The sequence below is a fragment of the Mastomys coucha genome, unplaced genomic scaffold (assembly GCF_008632895.1).
Source record: "Mastomys coucha isolate ucsf_1 unplaced genomic scaffold, UCSF_Mcou_1 pScaffold8, whole genome shotgun sequence".
NCBI classification, from domain to species: Eukaryota; Metazoa; Chordata; class Mammalia; order Rodentia; family Muridae; genus Mastomys; species Mastomys coucha.
In genome coordinates this window covers 28,007,145-28,025,601 of record NW_022196914.1, presented here as the reverse complement: position 1 = coordinate 28,025,601, position 18,457 = coordinate 28,007,145, and the positions used below count along the sequence as shown (strand labels likewise).

Genomic DNA, 18,457 nt, shown 5'->3' with positions numbered 1-18,457 from the left:
ATACACACTGGAAAAAGGAAAGCATCACTATGAAATGATGATGCTGGTCAAACTGAATGACTGAATGTAAGAATCTGAATAAGCTTACCAACCCTGAACAAAATTCATCTACAAATGGATCAAAGACTTCAACATAAGACCAGATACATGGAACCTGATGCAAGTAAACATAGAGAATATCCATGAACACATGGGCACAGACTTTTTGAACAGAACATCATTAGCACAGGAACTAAGATCAACAGTTAATAAATGGGACCTTATGAAACTGAGAAGCAAATGTTTGGAAAAAGAGGGAAGCTACAGAATGGGAAAGTGTTTTTTTTTTTTTTTTTTTAACCAACTATACAGAGATAGATGGCTAATACTCAAAAATAACTCAAAAAAAAAAAGAATTAAACAAAAACTGAGTATCAAGAAAACATAACCCAATTTTCAAATGGGGTACAGATCTAAACAGTGACTAAAAAATGAAATAGCTGAGAAGTATTTAAAGTAATATTCATCTTTAGTTATCAGAGAAATGTGAATCAAAACATCTTAGAGATTTTGTCTTACACTGGTTAAAATGGCCAAGATCAATAAAGCAAGTCACAGCTCATGAAGGTAGGAATGTGGCATAAGAAGATACTCATGCATTGCTGGAGGGAATACAAACACACACAACCTCTGTTGAAATCAGTGCAGCGATTCCTCAGAAAGATAGGAATCAGTTCTCCTCATAATCCATCTATACCAATCTTGGGAATATAGCCAAAGGATGCTTCATCTTACTTCAGAGACACTTATTCAACCATGTCCATTGTTGCTACATTTGTAATAGCCAAAAACTGGAAGCAACATAGATGTTCCTAATAGGATAAATGATTTTTAAAAAGTGGTACTACACAGTGGAATATTACTCCATCTTCAGAAAATGAAATCATGTAATTCACAGGTAAATAGATGGAACTAGGATTCTCATCTTAAATGAGGTAACCCAGACACCAAAATACAAATGTGGTATGCATTTGCTTATATTGGATGTTAGCTGTTAAGACAATGAGAAGCAAGTTACACTCTGTAAAAATCTTAGAGATCAGATACAGGGTAATCAACTGGGAAGAACATATCTCCCTAGGAAGAAGATATAGAACAGATAGCGATGGACCTGGAAGATCAATTTTGGAAGTGGGGAAAGAGGGGAACAGAGGAGGGAATATAGGGAGGGAAAGCTAAAATTAAGGGCCACTTCAGGGGGTATATGGAAACCTAATGTAGTAGAAAACTCCTAAATTCTGAATTAAATTGCCCAGTAATAAAGACATGGCCACAATTGGATATATCTCTTCACCAAGCAACACTTCAGTAACAAGTATAGGTTACAAACAATTGAGTTATTTTCCAAAATGGTCCCATAAACACATACAAAACAACCCAGGCTGTTGTCAAGTCTATAAGTTGCTCTCTACAAACTGAGAGCAAACCCCTATTTCTGAAATTAGCACCTACGCAATTCACTGAACACAGAGAAGTCAAGCCAGTGCCTGTCTAGAGCTTCATGCCTACAAGTTAGTGTACTGGGGATCAGGAAGGACTCTATTCCCTGTTAAAGGTGAAGAAACACAAATGCCAACCTAGCTACAAACCCTTTGATCTACAATGGTCTCCTACTTGTAAGACATGCAAGTGCAATGGTGGCACAAAGCTTCACATGCTGCTCTACTCATCGATCAGTACTTTGCTCAACTATCATCAGAGATGCTTCCTCCTGCAAGTAGTGAACAAATACAGAGATCCATAGTCAGACAACTCTCTGCCCTAAAGGGGATGTCTCCATCAATCCCTCCCCTCTGACCTCAGGGAACTCTGAGGAAGAAGAATGAATGAATGGATGAAACAGAGAGGTTGGAGAATGCCAAGGAAAAAAGACCCTTTAAGTCAATAAGATCAGTGTACATGTGACTCACAGGAACTAAGGCAGTGTTCACAGGGCCTCCACAGGTCTGCACAAAATGGAGTGCTAAGGCTAAAAGGAGACTTGAACACATGCCCAGGTCCCAACTGAGAGCTATCTCCAATTGATAACCACTTGCAAATGAAAAATTAGTTTTCTTCAAGGTGGTCTGCAGTAGTTTGAATATGCTTGGCCTAGAAAGTGGCACTAACAGGAGGTGTGGCCTTGTTGGAGGCAGAGTGTCACTGTGGGGTTGGGCTTTCGGACCCTTCTCCTAGCTGCCTGGAGAATAGACAGTCTTCTCCTGGTTCTCTTTGGTACAAGATGTAGAACTCTCAGCTCCTTCTATAGCATCATGTCTGCCTGAATGCTGCCATGTTTCTAGCCTTGATGATAATGACTGAACCTCTGAACCCAATTAAATGTTGTATTTTATAAGAGTTACCTTGGTCATGGTGTCTGTTCAGAGCAACGGGAATTCTAAGATAGGGTCTCACTGGGAAAAGAAACTATTCTTAGGGGTGGGCTCACAGTAGACAGTCAAGAGAAAACAACCTCAGAGGTATCTTTGGAAGTTCCTTGTCTCACAGTTCTGTCAGTGCTTTTTTTAAAAAAATTATTTTTATTTTCACTTTCATTTTTTTATGCTATGTGTTTTGCATATATATGATGGGATTCCTGAATGTGCAAAGAAGTAAGTTTTTGTATCTGTATCTATTTCTTGTGCCCTTTCTTGGACTCTCTTCCTTTGGTTTTGTTTGTCCTATTTTAATTTTATTTTCTACTTTGTATGTTATTATTATCCCATAGAAGCCTGCTTGTTTTCTATCCAGATACAGAAAGGGGATAGATATGGGTGGGGTGGGGAGGTAGGGAGGAATGGGGAGGCATAGAGGAAAGGGGAATTGTGGTAAGAATATATTGTATGTGAGAAATCTATTCTCAAGAAAAGGAAGAAAAAAAGAGATTGCATAATGGCGTGGTTCTGTTGAGACCAAGAATGTTTGGGGTATTTATGATGGCTCCTCTAGCAGGGTTGCATAGAGCTGTCTTGATTCTATATGAAAAGGAACCCAACCTAGCAATAAGATAAACAAAGAAAAGATGCAAGTAGTTCCAACACCAGTCCATCCTAACTCCATCATACGTATGATACCAGCATTTATATCCACGCCTTCCACCCAAAACAACATTGCCACTAAACTCTCAAAGAGCAAACTCCACATAGTACTGCACTGTTTTTAACTCCAAACTGCAGCTCATTTCAATGAGATGAAAGATGATCAGTTTGTCAGGATTAAGCCAGTAGAGAATATCCCTAACTATTAGATTAGTCAGGTGTCTAGTATTGGGACAAAATATCTGCCATAATATTTACCTAAAAGGAAAGACTATTTTGGCTCATGTTTACAGTGGCTTCAAGTCTGATCACTCAGCTCTACCGCTTTAAGTCTATGATATCAGTATACTTCATAAGCTGGTGACAGAGGGGAACTCTAACTCCATAAGTGCCTAAACAAAGAGCTTTCAAGGATCCATGGACTAATATCCTCATGAGGACATATACCAGCATTTAACTTGCTTCTCTTAGGTCCCATCTCCTGAAGATTCTGCTATTCTCCACTACTGCCATAGGCAGAGGGCCAAGCCTTTTTACATGGGCCACGAAGATAGTCATTATCCAACTGACATCAAGTGAAGCAGGTCATGAATTTCTACGATATCTACCAGCATCCTTTATTTACAATAAATCTTACTGTACTAATCTGAGTCTTAAGATCTTTGTCTCCTGGATGAAAGGAGGAGAGCAACAGTTCAAGTGGCCATACTGTTAGGGATTTGGGGAATGAGGGAAAGACCATGGAGATAGGAGCTAAATGGGACATGGAGTTTGGGACAACCTGAGGAGATTACATGCTTGCCACAGGAAACCTCCAGAAGCACTTTCAATGAGGTACTCCTTACGGTTTAATTTTCAGAATATAATACTACCTTGTTTTTTCCTGTGAATGTATCTGTGGTAATGTATCACAGTCTTCTTCTAGACTCTTGAGTTTTCTGAGCATTCATCATAACGATGCTGCTCTTCAGAGCTGGGTAGGCTCAACATTGAGTAGGAGGTAGGTCTTTCTTCTTAATGGCTGAAATCACATATCTTAAGGAGGCACGGGCTCTCTTGCCTCAGAGGTTGGAGTTCTATCTATTGCAGAGTACTCAGTGTTAGTGCTACTGACATTGCAACAAGGTCATTATTGGTCCAGGGCAGCTAGGCGCATTAACCAACATCACACATCTCTATCCATCTTTGCCCAACAAAACAAACAAGCAAAAGAACAACAACAACAACAAAATAAGCAAAAACTACTACCAGGCATTGCCAAAAGGGGCACCTTGCTGAAAGTCCCTCATTTAGATTTGTCAACATCTTTCCTTAGAACTCAAGCTATCGTCATTATATAAAACATACTTACATACATCTCCCATGTGAGTGTGTACTGCATCATTTCAGTACTGTGTCAGTAAAACTGAAAACCGCATCAATTATAACTATTTGCTGCATTTCAAGAACTTTATTTTGAAAGTCTTTTTAAAGAATCAGTGTCACTAACGTTTTGTTTTTTTGTTTTTTCTGATACATCATACCAGCCCCAGAATATTAAATATATATTAGGCAACTTAATAAAAATGACTTTGTTGTGATGATGATGTTTTACAGAAGGCAAACCTGGGCTGTGACATCTACGCATTTTAGAGAATTTACTTCAAGATCCCTGAAGTTTTCCTTTGGTTTCCTTATGTGGGAGGATCACTCTATAAACTGGTTCTAAGTAAGCACAGCTCTGTATAGAAGTGTTTGTGCGATAAATAACATTTCCAAATCTCACCCACACTGCAGCTGAATAGACATGGGGGACAGAAAAATAACTGTTCCTTTTAGAAAATAAAAAATGCTGTCAGATCGAAAAGGAATCAAAAGAATGAAAGCTTACAGAGGGAACTTTCCTCAGGGAGTAACAGCTAACCAGTTATTAATAAAAACAGATCCAGTGCAAGCTTAGTTTCAACAGATCAGTGCAAGCTTAATTTCAGGGGATGCTGAGTGGCTTCCAAGCTGTATTGTAAAATTAGACATATTCAGATGTTCTGGCAGGATTCAGAGACACAAAGCCTTCTTTGCCTTATGCCTTACATAGTGGCATCCATGGTTGCCCTGGTGGAAGGACAAGAAAAGTCAAGAGAGTGAGCTAATCCAGAAAGGTAGCCACAGCAAGGACTCAAAGCCATGCCCCCAAACTCACCTGAAATACAGTAATCCTCTCACCAGAAAGCTGAAGCTGGTGTGGAAGTTCTGGCTGTACCCGTGCCACCTAACTGCAAGCTCTAGATCCTGTCACCTCAGAAGCACAAAGAAACAGACTTATAAAGGGGGACAGAGGGCACCGCTGCAGTGGCCATATCTCAATCAGTTGTTCCATTCCTTGCCACTCTTCAGGGGGATTGGGTAAACTACCCATCAGGCACCATCCAAACCTGCCTCCAGACCATGTTCCGAGTCCAGTTTACACCTGATGTCAGGGCAAAAGCCTGTGCTATCCCAAACCCTCTGAATCCCTCTCCTGCTTCTTAGAACCCTTCAAAAGATTCTATACCTTTTTACCAATAGCCAAGTCCCTGGAAACTACATCTCAACCATGCACCCAGAAATGCCTCCTAGCATTCACCCTCTCTGGAGCAACTCACAGGAAACATAGCACTCTTATTTGTATGTGGCTCTCACCTCAGCTCAAGTTATCCATGGGTCAATGAGGAAGCAGTTTTCTATTTCCAGACACAGCAAGTATCTTTTTCAGCCAGCCTGGCAGTTCCTGCCTAGAACCTCATCTTAACAACTCCAGTGCCTGTTACTTAACTACTTTTCATCAAAGTGTTATCTGGATAGTCTCATAACGGTTATGTGTCTACCGTTCTATTTCTTTTTATCACAAGCTATAGTTTGAACTCATTATCTGGTTGCCAACTTCATGTGCTCCTGCATACTAAATGGGCTGCTTGAACTAGCCAGAAGAAATGGAGCTAATCTTTAGTTATCAGTTGTAACTCAGCCATCACTTGCCACTAAGAGTCACAATGTAAGTCTGCTTAGCCCCCTGGTCCACATGAGATAATTAATGAATTAGTCACTCCCAGAAGTTGGGTAGTCAAAGGAGATTTCAAAAATGCCCCCTTGTACCACTCCCTTTGTAGTTGACAAAGCCAGACCTCAACCACATTCCATAATGTATGTAAGGTCAAATGGAGTAGCAAGTCATGTCAAAACGGGACCTGCAGCCCCCTAGCTTTGTGCTGATTAAGTTGGCCTCTCCATTTGAGTCTATAAAGCCTACTTATAACCAAGAGATTAGATGGACTGAGTCACTTCAGTCATGTCTGCAGAGCAAATACAATGAGGTGAACCACAGGCCCAGAGAGGAGAGGTACTCTCAGGGCACTGTTAATCCAGGCAGCAAAATTAAAAGATGCCATTCCTTGGTGCTACACACCAGGACTGGGGCAAGGGCGGGAAAGGACTCAGTACTCCCAGGCAGGGTTTATGATTATCAAACAGGCAAAGATTTATTCATGTCTCATATTCATCTTTTTAGCATAGATTATTTGTGTGCACATTGGTAAATATAAAACCAAAGTTCAAAACTAGACTCACCAAGGAGGGATTCCTTTGAATAGAAACAAAGACAGAAGCTGCTGTGCTTTAGACAGGATTGAAATGAAAGTTCAGAGCAGCAGGAAAAAAATGATCCAGGCAACTCAAAGCCTTTCATGCTCAGCACAGGCAGGAAGGTACCAAACGGGTCCCTGCTGCCTCTTGGCTGATGTACAGCTGTTCTACAGACTCAGCAAAGAAAAAAAAAAAAAAAAAAAACAAAACTAAATGAAGAGTTGATAAAGCCATAACACTGAGTTAACACAGTGTCCCAGCCAATAGCTATCGTGACTGGACACTATTATGAGAGAAATACATGGAGATTAAAGTTTCCATGGGCTTTGTTGACCTTAAAGGGGGAATCGAGATAGCCATCACACGTTAAACCTTCAATTTTCATGTCCATTGAAAAGAATCAAACAATACATGCACACTAACTGTGAAGGTTCAGTCTAAAGCAATTTTCACACATGATTAGTGAAATGATTTTAAGAATATGTTAACGAAAAAACACTTATCAGACTTACGAGGAGAAAGACAACAGGCTGCCACCCTCAGCTATTGAATAGGAACAGACTGTTAGCCTGAGAGTTCCACCATAGATGAACTCCGATGAGAAGGAATTTTATGGCTACATAAAAATGACCTTATAGTACAAAATGGGGAAAAGAAAACATTAAACTATTTTATACATTTCAATAATAGTTCAGCTCCAGTGACCTTATTTTATACCTCTCTTCAAACAGAATTGTTATTACGTTCTTGCCTCCTTCCCCCTGTTTAGCTCTAGATTGCCCGGAGGAATGATAAAAATAAATGGAGTCCATTAGATAAAATTATTATTTGCTCAAAGACAATATTAATTTTATCTGTCAGCAGGTTTTAAAACCAAGTGAAAGTTCATCCATTCTGCATCGGTTAGCTAGACCAACAAGGGTGTTTTCTAAGAAAAAAATTAAATACTTAAATAATGGAGACTTCAGGCAACATAGCCATATGAAAAATTTCTAGAGGACTCACATGGCTTCATTTTCTAAGGCAAGAAAATCATATGGCACATTACAGTGGTCATGCTGTAAGTGACTCTTAGTAGTGCAATATTATAGGTCACAGGCCACATAGGAACAAGCACCTTCTCGTGACAATCACTATGTGCATTCTTTATAAGAACATGCAAGAGTCATGTCTGGGAGAAAAGACACGTGTGGGTTCAATAACACTGGTCTCTGCTTGACTGACATATCCAATAATCTTATGACCCTTATGATCTTAATGACCCTGGTGATATGCCTGATGTTGAGATTATTCCCTAAAACCTCCTTCCCTGGGGTCCACAGTACCTTAATCTCCCTCTCTCTTTACTATATCTAGAACTACATGTCTCAGCCTTCCTGCAAGTGAAGGCGCACTTCCTGGCCACAGTGTCCTCTCCCTTCTCTTTACTCAATGTCTCTGACATGCCTGTTACCTATGATAGACAAGAACATTTATATTCTAGTGTCCAGCTCATCATCCAGGGACCCACTTACCACTCCCATTCTTTCGTCTTTCTAAACCCTAGCCATGCCTCTCTGATTCTTCTGGTTCTTCCTCTAGCTCCAATCCTTAAGCATCATATCTTTGTGGCCATACTTGAATTTTTTTCTGCCCATCCCCACATCGCCTTAAGTATATTAGCACTTACTCTGCTATAGACTTAGTTGTCCAAAGTTACAATTACTACTCTCAGCCTTATTTTCAAGCAAGACTGTGAAGTTTCTGGACTCTTTCAGATGTTTGTGGATACATACACACTATCACTGTCAGGATCCATATGCATCTATTAAAATGCTGTGCATGTATCCCTTTCTTCCATGGCTCTGCCATTCATTGTCACAGATGTTTTATCCCCTATTAAAATTCTTGTAACATCTGGTCCAAATACATGAATTCCCATGGTTTTGAGAAATGTCCTTTCTAAATGTCATAATTTTCCAGTTAATGGTCAAAGGGATGAAGGGATTATTATAGGCAGACGAGCTAACAAGAGGAGTTCTCGGGGGCCTGGAACTGTGAGAACAGAAGAGAGCTATGACCATGCAGAAAAGCCCTTGGGGGTCTAGATAAGTAATTCCAGTTTTCTTCATTTACCAGAACCACATGAAAAAAAAAAAAAAAAAACAAGAACAAAGAAGAAGAGACATTACCATTCAAGGCAGAGTAATTTTATTAAGGTAATTATTCTAAGTTGAAATATAAATATCATGAAATGTGATGAGATAAAAATCAGACTGCTAATGCACTTAGAAAAAAAATAGAGTAGTTAATGAAAGTTTCCTTACTTGGTTTTTCAAATTCTACCTAGGATGGACACTGTGTCTATCTGATACCAGACATAGAAAGTTGACACATGTTTACTTGACTCTGTTATAATCCTGTTTGTCAAAACATAATCAAAACTAAACAATATATGTGTGGCAAGTATGCACAAAAAGTATGAACAAAACATGCATTATAAAATTAAAATTAATGAGATTATAATAAAAACAAAAATCCTAGTAGCTAATGATTAATAATGTCTGTTAAATTACAAAATAGGTTTGCTGATGGAATTTATATATATATATATTTCCTGTAAATAACTTTATAGTACATATACGGTCACTCGTTCTTACTTGCCAGTCATGGAAACGTGAGTTAATGAAATTTTAGTTAGTATGTCTCCTACCATGTTGCTGTTATGAATGTCTGGTCCTCATTTCCAAAATGAATGTGTGTCTCACTGGAAATGAAACTTGGATAAGTAGCTGTACAATCATTCACAGATCTTGGAGCCAATGATCTACTGACCAAGCTTTACCTTACATTAAGGCCTTTCAGAGTTCCAGCCCATCAGCACTTCAAAGGCCACCTCAGTGTTCTGTTACCTTCTATCATTTGGCAACCTATGCCTGAAATCCTGTCTATTTACTTCTTCACATATACTTACTTAAAACAAGGAAATGTCTTTAGAAACTGAATGTGTTTAAAACGCAAAATAATGTTTTACATACATATTATGTGGTTAAATTATGGGGATTATGACCTCTTTTTAAATAAATCTTTTTGTTACAGGTTTTTAAACACCCACAAATCATCAAGCAAGCTGTTAAATGTAGTTTAATAAAAACTCAACTAATATCACTTCTCCTTAGCCCAGGTCTCCGCCCAAGTTTCTCACTTAAGAGTTGGAGTCCTGTTTTTTATCATCCTATGTCCACTAATATGCTAAACCATGATTAAAGGTGCCGTTATTGTTCCATATAAGCACCAAACAGTGCCCTTTGCTCACCTCTGTTGCTACAATCACAAGCTTACCATATATACCCTCTTACTTCAGCCTCTGCTGGGTTAACCCTGTGTTCTCATTTCAGCCTCTCCTGGGTTAATTCTACCCTCTCACTTCAACCTCTCCTGGGTTAATTCTACCCTCTCACTTTATCCTCTCCTGGGTTAACCCTGTATTCTCATTTCAACCTCTCGTGGGTTAATTCTACCCTCTCATTTCAACTTCCGCTGGGTTTGCAGAAAGCCTTGTCATTGGTCTTTGGACTTTGCACTCCTATCCTCAAAAATGCTTTTTGTTGTTGTTTTTGGTGCTATGACCAGAAAAAACTACAAAGGAGCTTGATAAAGTGAGTATAGTTGCTTTAAAACCTTCAGGAGCTCCCAGGGAGCTTCCCAAATGTGAAAACCACTGACCCCATCAAAAACCCTGTTTCTATGGCTGGCAAAACCTTCCTGGACCTTCCTTTTCCAACTCTCTACTTCACTATAGGCCAGCTACACACAGGCACACATATACACATGATCCTCCTTCTGCCTCTGCATCCACTGATCTTGCAGAAGCTCTGGCTGACTCATAGGACTTAAATCTCCTGTAGGTTTTTCACAGCACTTTCTTCCAATGACTCAGCCTTTATTAAATATAATTCAAAAACTGACGAAACTTTCCTTTTTCTCCTACCTGAGGCTGTTAACATCTCTGTGAAACTGCTTGCTTGATGGTTTGTGGGGTGTTTAAAACCTGCAACAAAAGATTTATTTAAAAAGAGGTCACAATCCCCATAATTTAACCACATAATATATGTATAAAAATTATTCTTCCATTTTAAATATATCCAATAAACAATCAATATATTAAAATATTCCACAAGGGCATAGACAAAAATATTCAGTACCTTCAAAGAAGGAAAATCAAGCCAGGAATACAATTGAGAGAATGAATGAGATTAATATAAAACATAATGACTTGGTCAAAGACAGCAAAATATTTCCCAATGGCTTTGTCATCAGTCATCGAAAGGATACTGAAAGGACCTCTAAAATTTATGTTTGGCAATCACTTGATGTCTTTGATTAAATACCATTTAACACATTGGGATATAAACAAGTGGAGACAAAGACATTTTTTGTTCTCTACAGATTCCCAGGTCCCAAGACATAGTAGCATGCATATAAGTCTTATGAACTTCTTTAGAAAGCACTGAAAGGTGTGGATATCAAGATTTCTTGCTGGTGAGTTAGCTCATTGTGAAGGTCTAAGCACTTCCTTCTAGATCAAGGGAAGAACTTGCTCAGTTTATTATAGTCAATGAATCATACTTGCAATGAATTTCACAATAGAATCTACAGAAAACTGCCTGATCTCTAGTAGCCTACATGTAAGACTTCAAAAGCAAGGTCAAATTAGACCTTAACTGAGTGGCCACAAAAGCACCTAATTATTAGCCCATTACACTCTGCTGTGACATGTATATGTGCTGGGAACAGACGGTGCTGCGTTTTTCAGTTCATTATCCTGGAATGTAGAAAGGTCATCATGGATCTTGTAGTAAAGGTCATTATGGTTTAAAAGTAATTCTGACATATTTTTGTATCTATATTTCAAAATATTAAAAGCCAAATGATGGTTTAGTGGTTAATTATAATACAAAAAGAGTAGCTCAAAGATACAATTCCTAAGGAGGTAATAAAACAGTACATAGTTTGTCAAGTAGTTCCCAAACAATAAAGGTCATAAACATTGTTGTTGCGGTATATATAAATGACTGTTTATGCCACCTAAAGCTTAAGGAGCAGCCATGGAGTAACTCAGTCCACAAAGCCCCTGCTGTTGACTCCTCTGCCCATGAATGCTGGTACAGAGTAGGCTATACTGCAAAAAGCAGGCAGCTGACCAGACCCATCTGGTATGAAATCACCATGGCGGCTGTTCTCTGGCCTCAGTTTCCATCTTCCATAACACATTTTAAAAAGAACACGTAACTTAAAATCATATGAGCCAACTTGAAAAAAAAAGGCAGCATACTCCTTAGGAATTAGGAAGCTGTAAATAAGAAAAGATGAATGTAAACAAGTAAGACTGAAGACAAAAAAAGAATGCATTTCATGGGAAACAAATTAGTACTCTCCTAGACAAAGACAAGAGGAGCAGTTCAGCGTCTCACAACAGCTGTGAGTGCATGCTGCCTTGGTGCTGGGAAAACTCCACATCTGCTCAAGAAACACATAAAAATTTATAATTGTACTGTTTATAATAGAAAAATCTTAGAAGCCACATCAGAGTCTACTGCTTAGTGAAAGCATAGTCGTCTTCATGGCATATGTTATCATAGTTCAATGGATGGGCAGCAGCTCTGTGAAACACACATAAATGCCCCAAACAGAAAACTGACATAAAATTAGAAGCATATATAATATAGTAAATCAATATTTATTAAAATAAAAAGAATAAAAAAATTAGAAGTATTTGAATTCAATAAAACTATACAAAGCCAGAGATACAGAAACAAGAGCCCAATGTTGCTAATGTGAAAATAGATGCGTGTTGCATGAACTGGTCATGATTGGGGGCACACTAACAGAGCTGTCATGCTAACTGTTCCCAGGCCTCTCACTCTCCCTTCTACCTAGAACACATTCCACCAGGTTTCTATCAGAACTAGATCCACGTCCACCCTTGGAAGCCCAGATCAGGTACCAACCCCCCATTTCCATCCATGTTCATCAGTTCCCTCAGTGAAAGCATTAATGCAACTAACAAACTATCTTTAGTATCATGGTCAGTATGTTTTACATTCTCTTCTATGGGAAACACCCTTAGAAGGTGTCTACATGCTGCCTGGCTTCTTCTGACTTGTGACTTGATGTCCTCTCAGCATGGAAATGGTGGCTCATTATTGTGGGCCCTCACCTCTCAGCATTTGTCTCACGAAGAAAATCTCTAATATTTGCTGAAAGAACCCATCATGCAAGAAGCAGCAATGGTAGGAAATAAGACACAGGCTAATGTGGAAGGAGTCCATAGAGCCAGTGAGCTTTGTAAGTACGGAACCATCTCACTGGGCTGGAAACAAAAATAGCATCCTCCTGGCAAAGCAATACCATAAAGCCTCAGATTAGAAGTTGCTAGGATGAGGGGAAGCAAACACATTTACTTGTTTGAAATGAATAGCCGAGGTTCTAAGTAATGAGATCAAATAAATTATGATATATCCATACCATTAGATACTGTGCAGCCTGTAAAACCAATGCAGTAAAACTCGACATTCTGGCATATAAATCCAGTAACAATATAGAGTGAAAACAAAATATGCATATTTACCAACAGAGAGAAAGAGGGAGGGAGGGAGGGAGAGGGAGAGAGAGAGAAATTCAGTTTTTGACTAAAATAAAGCAAATAAGTATTTTACATTTGTCAGTAGAAAGTCAAGTACAGTTACTCCAAGGTAGCAAGAATGTGTTTTAAAATATTCTGACATGTTGACTGAATTTTAGTGAGCATTCACTAATTTTGTAGCTTAAAGCAAGAAAAGTATTTACCTGTAGACTAAATGAGTGAGGCGAGATTATTTTATCAGACAGCTTAAGGCGATATTCTGATGCAGTTCAAGCTTGCCAGACTAATATGAGGAACTGAGTCATAGGATTGAGAGTTACTCTAAAATGATGAAAAACTTGAGTGGGTCTGAAGAAGAGTGACCAGAATCTACATGTTCTGATAGGCAGAGCCAAACCATGCACTTACCCAATAGAATAGGGAGTTCCCATCTGCAGGTGGGTAAAGAATATTTAAGACTATTTGCCATATAGGCAGAAGCTAGGTGCCAATGAACGGCATTCCCGGTAACAGAACCTCTTCCTCCTTATTCATTAGATTCATTGCCTGGGTGAAAACTCCACCTTACTTGAAAAAAAGAAACTGGTTTATCAGCCTTGGCAGATCAACACTATTATGTAAAACTCTGAGCTTCTAACAAGAAACACACAAGCACACAGGCACACAGGCAGGAATGAGCACTTCTATCCTGTCATGGCTATGCTTTGTTTTGATGCTTGAAGCCCCTACAGCATGTGATATAGAGCAATCTTGTTGTAGAAAACAGAGCACACAGGTTTTCTGGTTCTCTAATGTAGACTTCATTTCCATCAAAAGGTGGTTAAAGGCTGAGCATGGTGGCTTGTCTTTAATTCCAGCACTTGCAAGGCAGAGTCAGGAAGGTCTCTGTGAATTCAAGACCAGACTGGTAGATATACTTACCCATTAGATTCCTCATATGAGTTCTAGGACACCCAGGTCTAAATTGAAATATTGTATCATATAAAAGTGAAATAAAACAAAACAGAGAGAGAGAGAGAGAGAGAGAGAGAGAGAGAGAGAGAGAGAGAGAGAGGAGGGAGAGAGAGAGGGAGAGAGAGGGAGAGAAAGGGAGGGAGAGAGGGAGGGAGGGAGAGAGAGAAAAAGAGAGAGAGAGGGGGGAGGGAGACAGAGAAACTGAGGCAGAGAGAGAAGGAGAGAGAGAGAGAGAGAGAGAGAATAAGAGATATGTGCCCCTGTAAGATCCTGGATAGAAGGCAGAATATTGGGCTCCATCTTAGTATTCAGGAAAACACTTACAGTTTCCTCTGCTTATGGCTACAGCCACACGAGGAATGAGTTACTAACCACAAAGAAGAAAGCAGACCCAATTGGTTTTGCTTTCAGCAGCAGACAGTTCACTCCCACAGGTGAGATGTTTCACAAGCACAAGTGTGACCTCCATGAGGTCACTCCTTGCACAGGCAGATCAAATTTAGTATCCAATGCCAAGGCATCAGCCTGCCTTTCTCACCTGCATTCCTTAGAAACCCTGATCAAGGCATGGGTGTTGGTCTGTTCTGTGCTCTGTTCTACTTCTCAGCTAGAAGGATGGTTCAACAGGTATCAAGCCTTTCTTTGTATGAATAGGATTCTGATTCTTGAACACCCACTTAAGAAGCTGGACATAATTGTTTGCACCTGTAACTCCAAGCATTGGGGGATGGAGCAGGAAAGGATGAGTACAGAGAGGGTTATGGTCAGGTCAGCCAGCCCACTCCTCCCACAAAGAACATGGTCATGAGTGACTCTGTGTGAGGCAAAAATGTATAAAGTAAAAAAGGAAGACATCCAATATCTTTCTCTGGCCTTGGCATAGGTGCACATAGGCACATATATCCACACCCTCAAATGAGTACACACACACACACACACACACACACACACACACACACATTTTTAAAGTGCATTTATACCTACAAACAACCAGCCTCAAGCTTGAAATGGCAGCACTCAGTGGCTAATGTGGGTAAACTGGTATAAGCTCTAGGCTACTGAGTATGACAGAATGAGTTCCAGAATAGCCTAGCCAGAGAATGAGACCATGTCTCAAAAGCCCTAACAACAAAAATCCTTAAAATTCCTAGTATCCTGATCTTGGGCTGTGACTCCTAGGTTGCAAATTCCAGCTGAACTACTACCTGATGGCAAGTCTTTTATTTTCATCTCCAAACAGAAATAATCTTTGAGCTTTTCCCATACTCATGAAAGCATCTACCTAACAAATGAGCATGAAGCACAGAAGTAAAGGGCCCACCCACTGGAAAACCATAGTAACCATCAGACATGAGAACAAGGGCCTTAACTGTTTTGATTAATTTGTGGGGAAAATATGCCTGCTCATCAGGATGATTTACGATATGTAATTCTGTATAAGTTTTGGAGTTTGGGGTGTTTAGCAAATTTACTCCAAGTAGGAAGGTGAAACTACTATAATATTTATATGTGATATAAATTTCATGATGTATTATGTTGCTATGAAAGTGATATAGAAAGTAATCATGATACAATGGGGTGCTAAGCAGTCTCTAATTATCATTACATAAGGAAAGCCTCTACAACTTCCCTCCTTCATAAAATGTGTGACCCATTTTTGATTGTTCAGAAGTTAGAAGACCATGCCAGAGAATTTTTTTTTTGCTTTTTAAGAAAAATGTTCCATTACTTCGTCAAAGATCTTTTGGATCTTGACCCAAAAGACATCATCCTAACTCAGTGGCACCAGGACACCCAGTACCCTACAGGTTGATATTTGCCCGTCTCTATTGAAGGTACGGAGGCTATTCCATTATCAACAGGGAGAGTTAAAATATAAGCTCATGTTATACCTTCTCTTAAGATTCTACAGGAATACAGTGGGAAACTGGAATTTAAATTAGTGGGGTTTTTTCACCCAACAAGTATATTGATCCCAAACCTAATCAGGGAAGCAAAAGTACCAATACACAAATCAAGAAAAGAAACATTATGAAGCCCAGGAACCTAGAGAAAATATGACACTAGTGTGGGCTTAATTCCAGACCAAATTAAGTGTATTTGTGGCATCTACCTGTAAGTCCCTAAGTAAAAGTCAGTACTAACTTGCTCTACACATCATGGCCAGCATCTCCATTTATCACATGAGTTTTCCCTTCATATCTTTCTGTAGATAAAATAAAATGTGCTCACAATCCTCAAAAGTACTTTATTGTCCAATCTCTCTCACTCCAGTGTTTAATGGTGGTTCTGACAGATTACCGGAAGGAAAGTCAAGGCTGCACTGAGAAACCAAGCTCCTAGGAGTCTCACAATGGACACAGATGTGCAACATGGCTGTGGCTACAATTCAGATGTACCAGATGCAAACACCTTCAGTCTGCCGGGTGAAAAGTCTTCTCTACATGGCCATTAGCATTTTACACACATACACACACACACACACACACACACACACACACAGAGAGAGAGAGAGAGTCAAATACACAAACAAATCACATACACAAACACATACACATATACTCACATACACTCACATACACATATACTCACATACACTCACATACACATATACTCACATACACTCACAAGCACACACACACACATACTCACACACACACACAGAAACACACACACACACTCACCAATAATTCCCTTCATGCAGTGGCATGAATATGATAAGAAAAGTCATGCTAGCTTGAAATAGATAGACATGTTTTAATCTAGACAAGAAACTGACTCTGGGAAATAAGTCAACAAGTCCCAGGTATTGAACTGTTTACAAAGTGCAACATGAAGCCTTGAACATGGGTGTGTTTTACTGAGAACTACTGTGAAGTCCTGTGTCTTCTATGCATAAAGATATATTTACTTAGGTAGCCTGATAATCTTGTGAAAATACTGTACCATCACCACTGGGGAAACGGGAATACTTTTCAGCTTTATAAAATACACAGTACATTTCAAATGTAAGCTAGTATTAAATTATTTGGCCTGGGAAGTAAAGAACTCAAGTTTGATTTCTAGCATCCACATTGGGTAGCTCACAATCATCTGTAACTCTGGATCCACAAAATCTGATGCCCTTTCTGGACTCTGTGGTTACCCATACACAAGGTGTGTGTGTGTGTGTGTGTGTGTGTGTGTGTGTGTGTGTGTGTGTGTGTATGTGTGTGTGTGTGTGTGTTACACATAGAGATAGATAGATAGATAGATAGATAGATAGATAGATAGATAGACAGACAGACAGACAGACAGACAGATATGGTCCCTGTATATATAGAATCTCATGCCCTCATAATCCCACTCCTATACACATACCTAAAATAAAATATCCATACAAAACTTCTATGAATGTTCATAACAGCTATTGATATTTAAAGCAGTCTGATGGCCATTTAAAAATCAGTGCAAACTTGACAACCTTATTCATCAGTTTTAGCTCAAAGCATATTTTTAACTGCATTTTATCAACAAGTTTGTTAACACATACATATTCATGAAGGAACTGATTTCACCAATTACTTTAAACACTTTGCAGTACTTTAAATTGCCAATTATGTTAAAATTTATATTAACTAAAGTTAAAAATTACCTGATAATTTATGTTGCCTATTTTTGTTGTTTTCCTAATAGTTGTGCTGGTAGAGACTCAGCTCTATGCTCAAGAAGTCATCTCCTACACATGTGCCATGCAACCCTCAGACAATCCCCAGTGTCTATATGCAGGCTTCTCCACCAAATTCAATACAGTAGCAATTTCCTCCTGCCTGCTGGCCTTTCTCTTGACTTAAAAGAAAGGAGAGAAGATAACCTTTTTTAATTCAGTACCTCAAGGAGAACAAAATGGTGACCGTGGGCAGATTGAACCTGCAAAGCTGTACCCAAGTCTCTACACATCCTATCTCCTGCACCAGTCAATCACCGTGTCAATCTTTAATGGTACAGAGTACAAAACACCATGTGTCAGGTAAACAGAATGTTTCCTGCATTGTCTGTGCTTGACTAGACAAAATTCTTCTGGGACTTTGCAACCATCACAGGAACCACATTTTTCTTCTTTATGCAAGACGCCAGCTACATGGCACCTACGTTCTGGTAAGGCCTCACAGATGTTCAGGGCCTCTGGTCACCGCTTACCCATGACACCACCCATTCCTCACTCCTCCACTGCTCGAGGTTACAA

At 39.3% G+C, this 18,457-nt stretch overlaps 1 protein-coding gene across 3 annotated transcripts in view; it reads right to left on the bottom strand.

Annotated features, from left to right (window-relative positions):
- Positions 1–18,457, bottom strand: part of Sema5a (semaphorin 5A) — a 441,538-nt gene that overhangs the window by 292,533 nt on the left and 130,548 nt on the right. Inside the window, exon 3 of one of the 3 annotated variants that reach the window (XM_031359854.1) lies at positions 10,624–10,683. The exons of the other annotated variants lie outside the window; for them this stretch is intronic. The gene's annotated coding sequence lies outside the window, so the exon portion shown is untranslated. The remainder of the gene's footprint in view (positions 1–10,623; positions 10,684–18,457) is intronic. 3 annotated transcript variants of the gene reach the window in all.